The sequence below is a fragment of the Mustela nivalis genome (genome assembly GCF_964662115.1).
Source record: "Mustela nivalis genome assembly, chromosome: 5".
Taxonomy (NCBI): Eukaryota; Metazoa; Chordata; class Mammalia; order Carnivora; family Mustelidae; genus Mustela; species Mustela nivalis.
In genome coordinates, this window is record NC_139024.1 from 137,177,734 (window position 1) to 137,190,917 (window position 13,184).

Sequence of the window (13,184 nt, forward strand, 5' to 3'; positions counted from 1 at the left end):
CATTTTTTTTTTTTAAAGATTTTATTTATTCATTTGACAGAGATCACAAGTAGGCAGAGAGGCAGGCAGAGAGAGAGAAAGGGAAGCAGGCTCCCTGCTGAGCAGAGAGCCCGATGTGGAGCTGGGACCCTGGGACCCTGGGACCATGACCTGAGCCGAAGGCAGAGGCTTTAACCCACTGAGCCACCCAGGCGCCCCTGCAAGTACATTTCTTGTTGTCGTTCAGGGAAGACTGCTTTTTTGTTTCTTCTCAGCAGTTTGGTTATCAGGAGTATTGGGGCAAGTAGAGAAGGAATTACTCTCTCCCAATGCCACTCAAAGCATTTAGGCCATGTGAACATCTCTCTCCTAGCAATAGTAGCTGTGTATGGGGGGCAGTGAGCCACTGTGTACCCTGAGCTGCTCCCCCAGCCCTCCTGATGGAGGATGTCCTCCCCCAGCCCTCTGCAGAAGTCCTCACAGTCTCAGAACACTGCTCCTTTTCACCAGCGTTGTCACTCCGGTCGTTTGCCCTGATTGTTAGAAAAGTTTGTATACAGGAAATATGGTTCTTATATTTTCTTCTCTCCTCTCGGTTCCTGTTCTCCCCCACCTGCCTCAGCCATATCTGTCCCTCCTTTTGCATGATAGTATTTCAAATACTATGGTAGCTAGCCTTGTATCTCTTCTTCTCCAGGGTAATCTTGTCGCTGTTGTTCTTTTTCCGCTAAATACTTGATTTCCAGGGGCGCCTGGGTGGCTCAGTGGGTTAAGCCTCTGCCTTCGGCTCAGATCATGATCTCAGGGTCCTGGGATCGAGCTCCATATCGGGCTCTCTGCTTCGCCGGGAGCCTGCTTCCTCCTCTCTCTCTGCCTGCCTCTCTGCCTACCTGTGATCTCTGTCAAATAAATAAATAAAATCTTTAAAAAAAAATACTTGGTTTCCAGATACTTTATATTCTCCTAGATAACCTGTAATTTCTGTAAGCTTGCATTAGTACATTTTAAAAGAGAAATTGGGTTAATTATTGCCAATGAGGGTACACTACTACCTTTTCTTTTGCTTATAAATAGAATTATAATCTGACTTACTGTCTATGTTCACTTATATACAGTGCTTTTCATGAAGGTATTTAAAAATTTATAGTTCTATTCAGAATGTAAAGTGCTTTTTCTCTACCTATGGTCCTGCCTTCTGTCACTCTGCATATGGAAAATAAGCATATGTGTATGAGTGTATGTGTACACATTATATGCATACACACATATAATAGTGTTACAAAAGTATATAAAAATAGTATATATAATGGGATGCCTGGGTGGCTCAGTCGGTTAAGCGGCTGCCTTCAGCTCAGGTCATGATCCCAGCGTCCTGGGATCGAGTCCCACATTGGGCTCCTTGCTAAGCAGGGAGCCTGCTTCTCCCTCTGCCTCTGCTGCCACTCTGCCTGCCTGTGCTCACTCGCGCGCTCTCTCTCTCTCTCTCTCTGACAAATAAATAAAATCTTAAAAAATATATATAAAAAATTAAAAAATAGTATATATAATTACATTTATAGTATATAACATACATAATTATATAGTTCATAAACTATATAATGATGTATAAAGCATATGTGTGTGTGTGTGTCTATGAGAGAGAGCGTGAGAGTGAGAGAGAGAATAGTCTCTACATGTTAAATAATTTCCAGGTTAATTCTGGTACTGCTTGAGAATCTTTCAGAGTCATAGGCCCCTCTTGGGTCCCTTTGCCCCTGTGAACCCTGAGTAGGGAAAGCTGAATCTTTCAGCTAACGGGTCTTTCAGACCTAATGGGGAAGAGAGGCTGTGCTTGTGGTCTCTGGGTCTGCCTTTGTACCTTGTCTCTGTGGAGAGCTGCTTGGTAAGCTCTGGAAGAAGGTGTCTTTGCATAAAGAACCTGACAGATTCTGTTTCTGAAATCAGCCTGCCCTGGGCATGATGTAAGCCAACGGATGGGGACATTCAGTTTTCTATTCCTCTGTGCTTTTCCCACCTTCTAGCCATCCTTCCTTGTGACAAAGAATCTTCTAGAGTGGACCTTACTCTGTCACTGCTGTTTCCTTCTTTGGAGGACTTTTATAGTATGCCACAAATTCTGTGTCAGAAAAAGCTCTGTTTGTATGAATGTTTAGATGGAAACCTTTTGTAGAAAACACATCATTGGTACAGATGGGGAATTCTTCAAGACAAGAAGCTTACCCCAGTTCATGTGCTTCCAGTCCCCTTTCTCAGTAGGTGCTTCATAGCCACACTTTTGGAAATTGTAAATCTATTTACTCTTCTGAAGGCAGGGGATAGGGAAGAGTAGCATCGTGGCCACAGAGCCCTCCACTTATTAGAATGTGGGACTTCTAATATGTGACCCCATTGTGGGTATCTGTTTGGTTCTCCTATAATATTTTCTTTCTTCCCAGTCTTTTCTTGTTTTGTTCTCAGAACCCTTCTTATAATTATCAGGGAGTATCACCACATCCAAGATGTTTTTTCTCCTTGCTCGTTGGCAATGTCATAGTTTTGACTGGGTGACAAACATTTTCTCCTCCGAGTTTTGCTTTTCCATCTGTGCTGAGCCCAGTGATTGTCATATCTTGTCCAACCATCTGTCCTGAGATTTTGCTATCTTCTTTTGATGTTTCTAGTCAATAGTTTGGAGCCATTTCTTATGGTACCTTATTGTTGGCTTATTGAGGGCCAGGTTGACCTTCTGTATTGTTCTCCGAACTCTTCTCACCAATTACATTTGCCGGCAGTACAGAATTTGATGACAGCCATTCTAAGACACAGCATGACCTGTGGTTTTGAATATATGTAGCCTGATTCTCCCATTTGTGATGTCGGTGGGGGGCACTGTTGCAGGTGCTGGCCATCTGTAGGCATGGGGGTCGGCTAGACAAAAGTCCTTGCTCTGGTACAACTTATGTTCTCCTCCATGGAGTTTAAGAACATACTCTTAAAAGATAGAGGAAGAAAAATTTCACTCTATTGGCTTTTAATACACAAGTGAGAGAAAATAGCACTGGTTAGTCTGTGCCATTGCTTGACTGCCTCTGATTTTAAGAAACACGCTGTTATTGGGTCTGTTTGCTTTTACATCAAAATGGTACTAATTTTAGGCAAGTTCTAAGACCAATATATGGTTAAAATTCTTTGAGCTACTTGTAGGAAGCATTCAGATGAATTCAGGGTTATTGTTATTACAGATGTAAATAAACCTCTGGTATGTATATCTGTTCCCTTCCACAGTAAATAAAACTGAGTAAAGTTGTACAGTTTTACTTATATCTATATATGGTGTCCAAGTGTAATAATAGTGCTTGTTTCCCCCTACGTTGTAATAAATAACTTTTGCTGATAGATATAGGCATTGTACTAACATTTAAACATGGAAGGAGAAATTCTGACAGTATATGTAACATATAGCCTAAAATATGTAACTGTAATATGTCATCATTGTTAAGTCCCATGGACGTAGCAAAAGTGCCAAAGTCATTCAATCTAGAGGTTGAAGTCCTAAGATGGTTAACTCTCAATATTAATATTGGAGAGTATATTTATCCCATTTGTGACATTTCTTCACAATTGACATGCACTTAGAGCTGGAGAATTTTGATGCTTCATTCATTTGAACAGCAATAATGAGTTATTCTTAAAAATGTAAGAAAATTTGGGGGCCTGGCTGGCTCAGTGGGTTAAGCCTCTGCCTTCAGCTCAGGTCATGATCTTAGGGGCCTGGGATCGAGCCCGGCATCAGGCTCTCTGCTCAGCACCCTCTGTCTACTTGTGATCTCTCTGTCAAATAAATAAATCTTTTTTTTTTTAAGTAAGAAAATAAATTTATTTTTAAAATTTATTTTTAAAAAAAGTAAGAAAATAAATAAATTTATGTATTTATTTTTTAAGATTTTGTTTCTTTGTCAGAGAGAGAGAGATCACAACAGGGGGAGTAGCAGGCAGAGAGAGAAGCAGGGTCCTGGCTGAGCAAGGAGCCCGATGTGGGGCTCAGTCCCAGATCCTGGGATCAACCAACTGAACAACCCAGGTGCCCCAAGAAAATTTAAATAAAATATTTTGATGAAACATTTGACATATTATACAAACCAAATTCAATATTTGAGTCAAAGGAGAAGGCATATGTTTGAATTTTAATCCTTTGAAGTTTGAGTATTCCATAATTTCTGCCAATGCCTTAAAGACTGGAAATGATTGGGGCGCCTGGGTGGCTCAGTGGGTTAAAGCATTTGCCTTCAGCTCAGGTCATGATCCCAGGGTCCTGGGATCGAGCCCCATATCAGGCTCTCTGATCAGCAGAGAGCCTGCTTCCTCCTCTCTTTCTCTGCCTGCCCCTCTGCCTACTTGTGATCTCTGTCTGTCAAATAAATAAATAAAATCTTAAAAAAAAAAAAAAAAAGACTGGGAATGATTGACTGCTTGTGTAGTTACCAAACCAGGCATGGATTTGAACATTAGGGAAAATCCAAAATGGACAAAATGCTATCCCTTCATGCTTGGGTCCTTTTTAGAAGCTAGTCAGAAATGCTGAAGATTTTAAGATCGTTATTAAACACAGTTGATTCTTATGGAAAGAACCTTGACATCCATCAACAGATGAATGGATAAAGAAGATGTGGTATGTATATACAGTAGAATACTATTTCCATCAAATGGAAATGAAATCTTGCCATTTGTGACAGCATGGATGGAACTAGAGGGTGTTATGCTTAGCGAAATATGTCTGTCGGTGAAAGACAACTGTCATATGATCTCCCTGATATGAGGAAGTGGAGATGCAACATGGGGGGTTTGGGGGATAGGAAAGAATAAATGAAACAAGATGGGATCAGGAGGGAGACAAACCATAAGAGACTCTTAATCTCACAAAACAAACTCAGGTGGCTGGGGGGAAGCGGGTAGGGAGAAGGTGGTAGGGTTATGGACATTGGTGAGGGTATGTGCTATGGTGAGTGCTGTGAAGTATGTAAATCTGGCGATTCACATACCTGTACCCCTGGGGCTAATAATACATTGTATGTTTATAAAAAATAAAAAATTAATAAAAAACAAAAAATTAATAAAAAACAAAAAAAACCCCACAGTTGATGCTTGAACAACATTGATTTGAAGAGCACGTATAATCCATTTATGCATGCATTTCTTATAGTATTTTAAATGTATTTTTTCTATCTTATGATTTTCTTAACATTTTTTCTTTAGCTTTATTATAAGACTACAGTATATATAACATACAAAATATGTGATAATCAGCTGTTATCGGTAAGGCTTCCAATCAGTAATAGACTATTAGTAGTTAAGTTTTGGGGAAGTCAAAAATTATATGTGGATTTTCGACTATGGGAGGGCAATCCCCTAACCCCAGTGTTGTTCAAGGGTCAACGATAATGGTTTTCTTTTCCTAAATTTTTAATTTTTAAAAAATTTTTATTGACATATAATTTATGTTTTGTGAGATTAAGAGTCTCTTATGGTTTGTCTCCCTCCCGATCCCATCTTGTTTCATTTATTCTTTTCCTACCCCGCAAGCCCCCAATGTTGCCTCTCAACTCCCTCATATCAGGGAGATCATATGATAATTCTCTTTCTCTGATTGACTTATTTCACTCAGCATAATACCCTCTAGTTCCATCCACATCATCACAAATGGCAAGATTTCTTTTCTTTTGATGGCTGCATAGTATTCCATTGTATATGTGTATACCAGTTCTTCTTCTACTTTTTTAAAGATTTATTTATTTATTTATTTGACAGAGATCACAAGCAGGCTGAGAGGCAGGCAGAGAGGAAGGGAAGCAGGCTTCCCGCTGAGCAGAGAGCCCGACGCGGGGCTCAATCCCAGGACCCCGGGATCCCGACCTGACCTGAAGGCAGAGGCTTTAACCCAGTGAGCCACCCAGGCGCCCCTATACCAGTTCTTCTTTATTCATTCATCTATTGATGTACATCTAGGTTCTTTGCATAGTTTGGCTATTGTGGACATTAATGCTATAAACATTTGAGTGTACATGCCCCTTTGGGTCACTACATTTGTATCTTTAGAGTAAATACCTAGTAGTGCAATTGCTGGGTCGTAGGGCAGTTCTATTTTCAATGTTTTGAGGAACATCCATGCTGTTTTCCAGAGTGGTTGCACCAGTTTGCTTTCCCACCAAAAGTGTAGGAAGGTTCCCCTTTCTCCGCATCCTTGCCCGCATCTGTCATTTCCTGACTTGTTAATTTTAGCCATTCTGACTGGTGTGAGGTGGTATCTCACTGTGGTTTTGATTTGTATTTCCCTGATGCCGAGTGATGTGGAGCACTTTTTCATGTGTCTGTTGGCCATGTGGATGTCTTCTTTGCAGAAATGTCTGTTCATGTCCTCTGCCCATTTCTTGATGGGATTATTTGTTCTTTGGGTGTTGAGTTTGATAAGTTCTTTATAGATTTTGGATACTAGCCCTGTATCTGATATGTCATTTGCAAATATCTTCTCCCATTCTGTCAGTTGTCTTTTGGTTTTGTTGACTGTTTCCTTTGCCGTGCAAAAGCTTTGGATCTTGATGAAGTCCCAGTAGTTCATTTTTACCCTTGCTTCCCTTGCCTTTGGCGATGTTTCTAGGAAGAAGTTGCTGTGGCGGAGGTCAAAGAGGTTGCTGCCTGTGTTCTCCTCAAGGATTTCGATGGATTCCTCTCTCACATTGAGGTCCTTCATCCATTTTGAGTCTATTTTCGTGTGTGGTATAAGGAAATGGTCCTGTTTCATTTTTCTGCATGTGGCTTTCCAATTTTCCCAACACCATTTGTTGAAGAGACTGTCTTCTTGCCATTGGACATTCTTTCCTGCTTTGTCAAAGATTAGTTGATGATAGAGTTGAGGGTCTATATCTGGGCTATATCTGATGCCCATTAGCATGGTAAATTCTTTTCCACCCCCTCACTTTAAATCTGTAAGTGTCTTTGGGTTTAAAATGAGTTTCTTGTAGGCAACATATAGATGGCTTTTGTTTTTTTATCTATTCTGATACCCTGTGTCTTTTGATTGGGGTATTTAGCCTGTTTATGTTCGGGGTAACTATTGAAAGATATGAATTTAGTTCCATTATATCGCCTATAAGGTGACTTACTGTATATTGTCTCTGTTCCTTTCTGGTCTCTACTTTTAGGCTCTCTCTTTGCTTAGAGTACCCATTTTCAGTATTTCCTGGAGGGATGGTTTGGTGTTTACAAATTCTTTTAGTTTTTTTTTTTTGGTCCTGGAAGCTTTTTATCTCTCCTTTTATTTTTAATGATAGCCTAGTTGGATATAATATTCTTGGCTGCATATTTTTCTAATTTAATGCTCTTAATATATCATGCCAGTTCTTTCTAGCCTGCCAGGTTTCTGTGGATAAACTACCAATCTAATATTTTTACCATTGTATATTACAGACTTGTTGTCCCGGGCTGCTTTCAAGACTTTCTCTTTCTCAGTAAGACTTTTAAGTTTTATGATTAGATGACGGAGTGTGCAACTGTTTTTATTGATTTTGAGGTGGATTCTTTGTGCCTCCTGGTTTTTGATGCTTGATCCCTTTGCCATATTAGGGAAATTCTCTATTATCAGTTGCTCTAATATACCTTCTGCCCTCTCTCTTTCTTCTTCTGGAATCCCAACTATTCTAATATTATTTTGTCTTATGGTATTACTTATCTCTCAGATTGTTTCATCGTGGTCCAGTAGTTGTTTTTCTCTCTTTTGCTCAGCTTCTTTATTCTCTGTTATTTGGTCTTCTGTATCTCGAATTCTCTCTCTGCCTCATTTATGCTAAGCAGTAAGAGCCTCCGTTTTTGACTGTACCTCATTAATAGCTTTTTAAAATTTCAGCTTGGTTAGATTTTAGTTCTTTTATTTCTCCAGGAAGGGCTTTTATTTCTCCAAATAGGGTTTCTCTCATACCTTCCATGCCTTTTCGAGCCCAGCTAGCACCTTGAGAATTGTCATTCTGAGCTCTAGATCTGACATATTGCCAATGTCCATATTGATTAGGACCCTAGCCTTCAGAACTGCCTCTGGTTCTTTTTTTTTGTGGTGAGTTTTTCTGTCTTGTCATTTTATACAGATAAGAATATATGTATGAGAGACTAAAGTACTAAAAGGGTGGCAAAGACCCCAGAAAAGTGTATGCTTATCAAATCAGAAGTGATCCCAAATTGGGAGGAGAAGAAAAAGGGTAAAAATAAATTTAAAAAATTAAAATATATAAATTAAAAAAATATATATTAGGCTGGCGAATAGAATAGAGCCAGCCACTTGATTTTGGGTGTATTTTGGTCCTTTAGAAGAAACTACCTCCCAAAATTTTAAAGAAAGAAAAACATATATATACAAAAATAAGGGTAAAAACTATGAAGGGATGGAATATGAGTGCAAAGCAGAAAATTTAAAAGAAATCTAAAAACGGAATTGATAAAATAAGTTGGTTGGAAAAAGTAAGAAGAAAGTGGAGAGAATTTGCTCTGGCTGGAGACTAGAACAAAGCCCTGTGCTAGATTTATGTTATATTTTCATCTATTAGAAGAAATTGTATCCCAAAATTTTTTAGAACAAGAACCCTTTATGCATACAAATAATAAAGTTAGATACATGAATGATAAAACATGACTATAAAAATGAAGGTTTAAAAAGATTTTTTTTTAAGAAAGGTATTGTTAAGATAAACTACTTAAAAAATGTTAAAAGAGAAAAGAAGAAAAGTTAGAAAAACTCGAATAAGAAAAAAATAAAATTAAAAAAATTTAATTAACTTTGCAAGACTAAGGAATCATGGAGAGCAAGCCATGAATTCCATGCTTTGCTTTCCCTTCCTCTTGAATTCCACTGCTTTCCCTGATCAGTGAGCTTGGTGTTGGCTGGATGTTCTTGCTGATCTTCTGGAGGAAGGGCCTGTTGTACTGATTCTCAAATGTCTTTGCCGGAGGCAGAATTGCGCTGTCCTTGCCAGGGGCCGGGCTAAGTAGTCTGCTTGGGTCCACTCCTGGGAGTTTTGTTCCCTGAATGCTTTCCATAGAGCTCTGGAGGATGGGAATGAAAATGGTGGCCTCCTAATCTCCTCCTGGAGGACCCAAGAGCTCAGGGTTTAACTCCTCAGTGTACCCTTAGAGAAAATTGGTCACTTACTCCTGTCTCCCTGGTCTCCAGCTGTGCCTTGAGCTCACCTGGCCTGTGACCGAGCGTTTCTGTCTCTGGCACACTGTGTCATTTGGAGTCTCCAAACCCAGCAGATTCTTGCCCGCAGCTCTTCTGGCAGAGGAAGGTGGGTGTTCTTGAATCTGCCACTCATGGGGTCTCTGTTTAAAGAGCAGTGGCCTGAATGTGCCACGGATCACAGTTTAAGGTAACCCCAAGCTGAGAGCTCAGTCATAGGCTCTGTCTTTATAGTTGGCTTCTCCACTTTGATACCTGTGAGCTCTGCTACACTCAGACACCCTGAATGCTTCTGTGACCCCACAGGACCTGAGACCACACTGTCCCCATGAGGGCTTCACTCCCGCTTAGCCTCTGGAGCAATGTCCCTCAAAGGAATAGACTTCTAAGTCTTTGGATTTTGTGGTCTGCTGCTCCACTGGTTGCCCAGAACCAGCCCCTCCCTCCGCGGTCTATCTTCCTGTTGCTTTGGATTCGCTTCTCTGTATGTCCTACGTTTCAGAAAGTGGTTGATCTACTGTTTCTAGAATTGCTGCTCTTATTCTCTTCGATGGCCTGTTGGGTTTGTTGGTGTTCAGAATGGTTTGAAAACTACCTAGCTGAGCTCCTGTGATCTTATGTCATTTCAGTCTGCTACTCCTCTGCCATCTTGACTCTCTCTGAGGACTTTGGATTTTTTTTTTTTTTTGATAAGTTTTAAGTAGAAGAGTGACCTTATGTCACTTGTACTTTAGATCATTTTGACAGGAGCCTAGAGTGCTGGTCAGAGCCACATGTATTGATGGGAGGTAGAGCACTGCACTTGTAAGGGATGATGAAGGCCTGAAATAGCAGTAGTGGGGGATATGGGGGAGAGGGAGACACAAATCCTGGAGATTTAGAGTTTAGACACAGTAGGGTCTCACAGTTGTTTTTATAGCAGGAATAAAGGGGAAGGACTAAAGGATGCCTTCCATTTTTCTGGATTGAGTAATTAGGTGGTTGGTAGTATTCCCCCGTATAGAAATGCACAAGCCAGTATTAGATTTTGGATGTATTGAGTTTAAGGTACCTGGGCAATGCCCAGGTGAAATCCCACATGTGTGAACTGGAGCTCATGAGGGAGACTGGCAAGTGGAATGCAGAGATCTGACAGACCTTGGCATAATTGAAGTCAGTGATATTCAAAAATCGATGGAACCAAGGAAGGAAAGAAGAAGAAAATAGGGCCAACGATGGGGTTGGTGACCGATAAAGGATGATTGGAGGATGTGGGTCCTTGTAGGAGACTTAGGAGAAGTGTTCAAAGAGGTAGGAGGAAGGTTAGGAGAAAGGGGAAAAATTGAGGGAAGGCACACACTTTGGAAGAGGATACGACCAATAGTGCCAAATGCTACAGATTCTTCAAATAAGATAAGCACTGAAAAGTGGCCATTGGATTGACTATACGGCGGAGCGTTGGTGACATTACTGAAGATAGTTCCAATGGACAGAGAACCTGGAGTTCATTGGGTTGAGAAAATGAAGATGAGGCAGGTTCAATATTTAAGCCCCGGTGCCTTCTTGAGAAATAGAGATAAGAGAAGGGCAGAAGAGACTGTAGCCAAAAAAAAAGTTGTGGGTACTTTCTGCCTGGAATAAATTTGACCATTTTCGTATGTTGAAATAAATACAACATAATGCTTTGGCCTAGGTGAGAAGAAAGCTCCTTTTGAAGTAGGATACAAGTGAGAAAGATGGCTGCCAATGAAGTGAAGTTTAAGTGTATGCTAGTATGCTAGGAGGAGGTGAGAACTGGTCATTCTGTACCTCCCCATAAAGAAAGATATGTTATTTAAAACTAAGAGTGAGCCATGTGATTTTTATGGTGAAGAAACTAGTATTACTGCATAGAAACTTGGGTGATTTATAAGTCTTTAAGCCCCAGTGGAGGAAAAGTTATTACTTAATAATATCATGGACATTCACTTTTATTTAAAGAATCCTGCTAGAAGACAAATTGGAAAGTCCATGTGTTGTTTTTTTTTTGGTCTACCAGGGGGTTGACTCAAATTATATTCCTGTCATTGGCATTTTGGAGCTTGAGAACAATAGAACTGTTACAACATGAATTTTTAGAGCCCATTTTGACCATAGTGAAGTGACTGTGGAGACTGAAGGTCAAGAGTATGATTGATTGGGTGATTACAATTCTTTTTAAAACAAATTAGAGGTGGCAGGTTTGCCACGGGTAAAAAGTACTGCAAGGAAATGAATCTCATCAGCATTTAAAACTTCTTGGATCATCAAAAAAGAGTATAATGTTCAAAATATAGACACCCCCCCTCCCCCAACACACAGAGGAATGACTTGCATTAGGAATTCCCGTGTGTGATATTTTACAATGTAGTGTCTAGCCTTAGTTTTCTATTAAATCATGCAGGTACTGAATTGGCTATATTTTTTTATTTTTACTTTAGGGACTTGTACTCTAAATGTTGAATACACTTATCCCCTCAATTTATTTATTTCCTCTATGTGTCTTTATATTTGGGGTCTTCTGGATTATTGGATTTGTGATTAGTTGTGTGTGTTTGGGATTCCTGGTTTAGAAGGAGGCAGGAAGGAAGCAAGGACCAGTGTTAGGAAGGGAAGTCCAGAGAAGGGGATGAAAAATGGAGAAAGAGATGTGTGGGTGTCTTTTGTCTTGGAGTAGGGTGAGATGGTGGTTTTGGAGAACTAATTTTTCTCGGGAAACAAATATGTGTCAGACACCAAGCTGTGCATTTTCATGTATATTACATGTTCACAGTAATCCTGGCAAGGCAGATATTGAAATTATTTGTAGTTTCAAAGAAAAAAATGAAAGAAGTTAAGATATAGGAAAAGAAGTTTTTTAAAAAAAGATTTTATTTGTTTATTTATTAGAGAGAGAGAGAAAGAGAGAACATATGCAAGTGGGTGAGGCAGAGGGAGAGACTCTCAAGGAGGCTGTCCTGAGCACGGAGCCCAATGCAGTGCTTAATCTCATGAACCTGAGATCATGACCTGAGCCAAAACCAAGAGTTGCTTGCTCAACTGACTGAGCCACCCAGGTGCCCCTAGAAAAGAAGTGGTTTTTTCTTTCTTTCTTTCTTTCTTTCTTTTTTTCAAAGAAAAGAGCTTTTAAAAGTAAAAAAAAAAAAAAAAAATAGTGATGATGATGACGATGGTGGTTGAACATTGCTTCAGTGGTTTTATTCTGATATTTTGGGGAGAGAATGTAGCCTTTGGCTGAGTCACAGAGGTTAATGTTGGCTATTAAGCTGGTTATATGGGAGCTAGTTGGACTCTCTACTTTTGTGTATGCTTGGAAATTTTCATACTTACAGATTTTTTTAAATGATGAAGCCAGGAAGTAAAAATAGTCTGTTTTGTGATAAAATGTGAAAGAATATTTACGAATAGCAGGGAGAATTTCCTTTTTTCTTCTATCAGATGTACACAGTATTATTAGCCTATAAGCCCATAGTTAAAATTCCTAACAAACCAGTTAGGAAATGAAGACAATAAAATTATATTTTTTAAAACATGGTCATCTCAGTTTTATGTGTGAAGACTGCAGAAATTAGATGGATTCTTTATCGGATTGCAGTGGAAGTTTTGTCCCAAGGAAGGAACATTTATTCTAGAAGGAAGGCCTGAGCTGGAACTGTCTCATTGAGGAAGGTATACAGCTCCAAGGGGGAGGATTGGAATCTCGTCAGTGAGCATCTGTTTCTGTAGAACACAGTAATGGGGACTGGAGGGAGCGACAAAGGCAGGACAATAAAATAGTAGCTAATATTTATGGAGGGCTTACTCTGTGCTGGGCACTCTCTAAACACTACATATATTTCATCCTTACTCCATCTCTAGAAGGTAGGGACTATTCTTTCTTATTTATTTTTATTTTTTTTTATTGTGGCAAAATGTACGAGTCATAAAAATGACTATCTTAACCATTTTTTAAGTGTACAGGTCAGTGGCATTAAGTCCATCCCCATCGTTGTGTAATCCATCACCACCATCC

At 39.7% G+C, this 13,184-nt stretch overlaps 1 protein-coding gene across 12 annotated transcripts in view; it reads left to right on the forward strand.

Annotated features, from left to right (window-relative positions):
- The window catches only part of FARS2 (phenylalanyl-tRNA synthetase 2, mitochondrial), a 519,420-nt gene that overhangs the window by 39,492 nt on the left and 466,744 nt on the right, over positions 1-13,184 (forward strand). The window lies entirely within an intron of this gene.